General features: G+C 52.7%; 1 long non-coding RNA gene across 1 annotated transcript in view; it reads left to right on the top strand.

Moving 5' to 3' along the window:
- LOC123020974 overlaps window positions 1-4,444 on the top strand; it is a 5,773-nt gene extending 1,329 nt beyond the window's left edge. The window contains exons 2-3 of the long non-coding RNA XR_006414232.1: window positions 1,367-1,536; window positions 2,972-4,444. This is a non-coding gene — a long non-coding RNA (uncharacterized LOC123020974). The remainder of the gene's footprint in view (window positions 1-1,366; window positions 1,537-2,971) is intronic.
- The last annotated feature ends 536 nt before the right edge of the window (window positions 4,445-4,980 follow it).

Here is a 4,980-nt window from a genome sequence, read left to right as displayed (position 1 = left end):
GTTTGTCTGAATGTACCTACCTTAGCATTCCCCAAACTGGTGTCCTTAAGATACGTTGGATTACAGCTTCCAGCATCCTCCATCCATCCCGGAACAGTAGTTGGATGGTATATGAAAACTTTAATAAATGTATTAAATTAATTAACAAATAAAGCTGGGGTGGAATCTTGAATACTGAGTGTGTCTGTACAATGGGCCAGCTCTGTACTTCAAGGCATCAGCTGAAGGAGCCCCAGAGAAGATTCCGGCCGGCCCACTTCCCATATATATTACTTTTCCACGTGCAGATGTGTAGCTTTTGAGAGACTGAGAGGACCCGTTGATCATAGCGACCCTTCCTCTGCAGCCTGACGTGATCTAGCCCGAACACAGACTTCCCCTGTCAGCGAGAACCACACTTGACAAAACATGCTCCCCATCCCTTCCCTGACTGCCCTCGGCTCATTTACTCCGTCGCCAACGCCACAGCCACTGAGGTCCGTGCCAAGCACAAGGACTTCGTCTCCCGTGGTTACTACGCTGACCACACTGGCCTGAGTTGCTTCAGCCAGTCTTAAACATCATGAGGCATCCACTGTGGGGCAGGAACCAGGTGCTGATTGTTCAGAGCGGGGTTGTGAACATCTCTTAGCCTGAGGGCTGGATTCCACTGGGGAGAAATGCTCGGGAGCCGCATGCCAGTGGTGGACAAGGAGCGTGGGGACAAAAATACAAGCGCATTGTAGTTTAAAGCTCTTGCCGTCAGTACGAAAAGCTTAGGAGATGCATTTCAAGCTTAAAGAATGCTGGGGGGCTTACAAAAGTCAAGATGCCCCCCAAAATTGGTGACTGAGCAAAAGGGGGGCAGCTTTGTCCTCCAGACCAAAGGTTATGCACCTCTGCTTTAGAATAAATGTGGACTGTAAGATGCTGCACTGCATAGCTGACCCCCAAATGTACCCAGTCTAACCAGCCTTAGGGTACTGAGAAGCTGTAGCCCCCTCCCCAGCCCTCAAGATTTTGTTTCGTATTGTAGGACACAATCCTGTGCATGTTTAGACAGAAAAAGGCCCTGCAGCGCTCAGCGTGACTCAGCCACTGAGTGGAGTTTGGGACTTCCGTCTGTCTAAACACGCAAAGTCTGCAGCTGCTGGCAGCACGATCCTCTCACAATGCCTGCAAGCCCCCCTGTGTGGACGTGTGTGTCATTCTGTGCAGAGCAGCTGAAACAGTGGCACGGATGCACTTTCTCGTACGTGGGACCACGAGGGGTCGCAATGCACAAGAGCCAGGAAGGTGCGGTCCCCCGGAGCTGGGTGGAGGGACACGCCACCAAAGGACTGAATTAGGGTGACCGTGGTCTCTGCCTGCCCATCTGTCCCCCTAGGAGCCGTACGAGGAGGACCCATTCCTGACAGCAGAGCTGGGGCGGCTTTTGTGAGGGGGCTGCAGGGCACCCACCCCCGCTACATCAAGGCCAGTGCCGGTTGTGAACACTTCGATGTCCACGGAGGCCCTGAGAACATCCCCAGCTCCTGGTTCGCCTTTACTGCCAAGGTCCGTGCCTCCTGCAGGTGGGACCAGGGCTGCGGTCTCTGAACCTGCCAGCTTCTGCTCTGTGTCACGCTCCTTCGGCATGCCCTTTCCCCCTTCGCTTCTTCGACAGCAGCCGCTCGGTATCCTGCCATGTTACCTGCTGGCTCCCGTAACAACGAAAGAGCATGTGCAGTCGTGTCCCACTCTAGCCCTGGGATTGTGGCACAGGCACACGGCATCTGGTGCGCATTGGGGGTGGTTTCTTTTTAAAGAGCATCCGTTCATTTTTTTCATTCAAAAGTTGAAACCTGCAGTAACTCCTTTAGCCACTTGGGGCAGACTAGACATAGCACATAGCTTCCCAAGTTGGAACAGCTTCCTAAGTCGCTCAGCTACTGGGTGATGTCAGCCTAACCTGTTCCTCTCAGCCTGGTCAATCTCACAGGGGGGTCGTGAGGATGAAATGCATTGTGAGGAAAAGAGAGGCTGGATGAAACGTAAAATAGGCCCTCTGCCAAGGCACGCTCAGCTTAGGAGCACCTGACCTGCAAATTTCTCGCTGTCCTGTTGCTTGGATGGGTGTGGTGGTGGCAGGCCAGGTGGAAGTCATGTCTGTGCTCCCTGCCAGGTGGACGAGCGAGGCTGGCGCATGGCCTTCCTGCCTCAGTTTGAGGCCTGTGTACAGGCCGGAAGCTTCAGCCTCATGTGTAGGTATGTGATTGGGCTCGCTCTCCCTAGCAGATCTATTACCCTTTAATAATCCATGAGTTCCAGCAGAACTTTAGAGGGTAAGAAACTGCATGGATGCTCAGAATGAAGCACAGAGGTGGTTGTGGTCAAGGGTTCTGCGAAGAGGCAGTGTGGTGTAGTGGCTAAGAACGCAGGGCTGAGACTTGGGCAATTTGGGCTCTGATCCACACTCACCATTGAGCCAGCTGGTGACTTTGGGCCAGGCACTGCCTCTCAGCCCAAGCTATCTTGCAGTGTTGTTGCTGCGAGGATAAGACTGAGAAGAGGAGGGAACTGTGCAAGCCACCTTGAGTTCCTTAGAAGGAGAACAGGCAGGATATCAGTATAATAAATATTATACAGTCATATGCACTTCCTCCATCCATCCATTAACGCCCACAGGTGCCTAGTCCTGCAGGAGAAACAGAGCCCAGCAGCTGCGAGTCAGCGCGCCTCCATCCCTGGGCATGGCCCTGCTCTATGCTCTCCTTAATCCTCTCCTGCCCTGGCAGCTAACACCTTAATGTTCTTCCCTCCCCAGTCGCCTCCTCTTCTCCCTTTTGTTTTCCCTTCCATCATACGCTTCCTTGACAAAGAATTGTTAAAATTCTGCAAAAAGTAAAATTAAGTTCTCCCTCCCTCCCTCCCTTCCCTCCCCCTGTCCCTCGCCAGCACACATATTTAAATTCTACCTTTCTGGCAAGGAACTTAAATGGGTGTTCATTAGGGATCTGGAACTTGGTGCCTTCAAGCCATCTTGGACAACTCCCATCATCCCCAGCCAGCTTTGCCAGTGAATAGGTTGTGGGAATTGCAGTCCCAGAGATCTGCAGGACACTAAGCGGACCACCGTAGAGCCATTCATGGTTCTCCATCGCAAGTTCATCTTACCGTCGCAACGTCTCTCTGAGGCAGCCTGGGCTGGGAAGTCGTACCTGAGCCGAGCCCCCAGGCGAGTCTGCTGGGGGCGCGTCCAGTCCTCCCACTGCTGCTGCATCGCTCTGAGTCCTGAACTCACCAGCATGGCACAGTATCAGCTGGTCTTGTTTCTTGCTAACCTCTGGGCGCTTCGATTGCAGCGGCAGGCAAGCCAGTGATTCTGTTGCTCTTCAACGCAGGCCCGCTTGACGTGAGCTGGACCAAGGCGCAGGACGGTGTGGGAGCCGTCCTGGCCTGCTTCTTCCCCGCTCAGGCCACTGGCCTGGCCATCGCCAAACCGAAGGGGCAACTCCTGCTGGCAGGCTGCCAGCCAGTCAGCCAGCGAGCATGCACCAGGTAACGCTTGGCTCACACGTCCTCTGCGGTGGCTGGCCTCCTGAGGAGACACAAAGCGACAACTCCTCCACGCAAGTGCCAGCTTGAATAAATGCAGTTGTTGGAAAGGTATCTCTGGATTGTACTTAGACATCTAGCATTTGGCAGCTGGTTTTCCTGGACTGAACCCTGTTCTTGAACTTGCGGTTTTCTGTGAACAACTTCTTTTTTTTTTAAGAGGTGCAGCCTTTAGATGTCTAAACCATTCCCCCTCCCATATCTTAATGTCCATGAACCAAGTAAATAATTTTAAAGCACAAGGCATCGGTGAATATTAAAGACTGTTTCAGGACAAATTTTATCTATGTAATAACCTCTGCCCGGAAAGAAGAAACTACCAGACATTGCCGAAGCGTGTTCAAGCGACGCACTGGCTATATCGAACCCCTCCCAATTAGCTGAATTTGGCAATCTGTTATTAAAGTGGAGTTGTACTGTCCAGTAGACACCAATGTCTTTGCTGAAAACGATGCAAACTAAGACACAGCCTATGCAGAGGCCAAAGTGCCGATCCCTCGATTAGGCATTTTGGATGGTGGTGTTGTCTACACCAGTTCCACAAAGGTACCCACAGGTCTCAGGACTCCATTTGGGAGCATCCCCAGCCTCTGTAACCAGAGAGTTTTTTTATGGCAGGAACTAAATTGATTGCTTTCTGTGTGCAAAGCTTTCGTCTACCAGCCACCATCCTCAAAATACTGTCCATGGGGGCATGTTTGACCCCTGTCCTGCCACCATCTGTGCGTCAATTGCCACTTCTTTCAGCCACCTGCGCACTGGTCAGTTTTTCCTAGACAGGAGTTTGAACAAGCAGGTCAGAGGTCCTCAGACTTCTTCGAAAGGGGGCCAGTTCACAGGTGCCAGTGGTGGGCATGGGCCGCCAAGGCGGTGCTGGCGGGGGGGCGGGGCACGGGCCAGTGAGGGGGCGGGGCGTGTGAGTACACACATGCACAACCGAGGTGGGGACAGAGGGGATGCGTGGGACGAGGCACCGCCTTGCTCACAAGGACATTGTTTTCTCTGAGCTAGTCCAAAACCACCTCCTCGTGGGCAAGTCACGTGCCCACACCCATGCAAAACCTGTGGGGCGGGCCAATTAAATGGGCATGGCAGGCCGCATCCGGCCTGTGGGCCTTAGTTTGAGGGCCCATAAAGTAGGTGATAGAGACCCTTCTCACATAAAAAAGCCAAGCAGTGTTACAAATTGTCCACCAGGGGGAGCTTTGCACATGCATGCGCCCTCTTGCGGTGCACTTCACTGCCCTTTTCGAGGAACCCTTTTGTGTCCCCAACTCAAGACATAAAACACACACCAAGGCTTGTGCTTTCTCAGGTGTATTTATAGCAAAATAAAGGTGATTACACCTTTACGTGAGAATGGCAGATCATGGAAAAATGTCAAAGAAGGCAGGCAGAAAGAAT

The sequence above is a fragment of the Varanus komodoensis genome, unplaced genomic scaffold (genome assembly GCF_004798865.1).
Source record: "Varanus komodoensis strain SLA01 unplaced genomic scaffold, ASM479886v1 scaffold15, whole genome shotgun sequence".
Lineage (NCBI taxonomy): Eukaryota > Metazoa > Chordata > Lepidosauria > Squamata > Varanidae > Varanus > Varanus komodoensis.
This window is presented reverse-complemented; position numbering and strand designations above follow the sequence as displayed.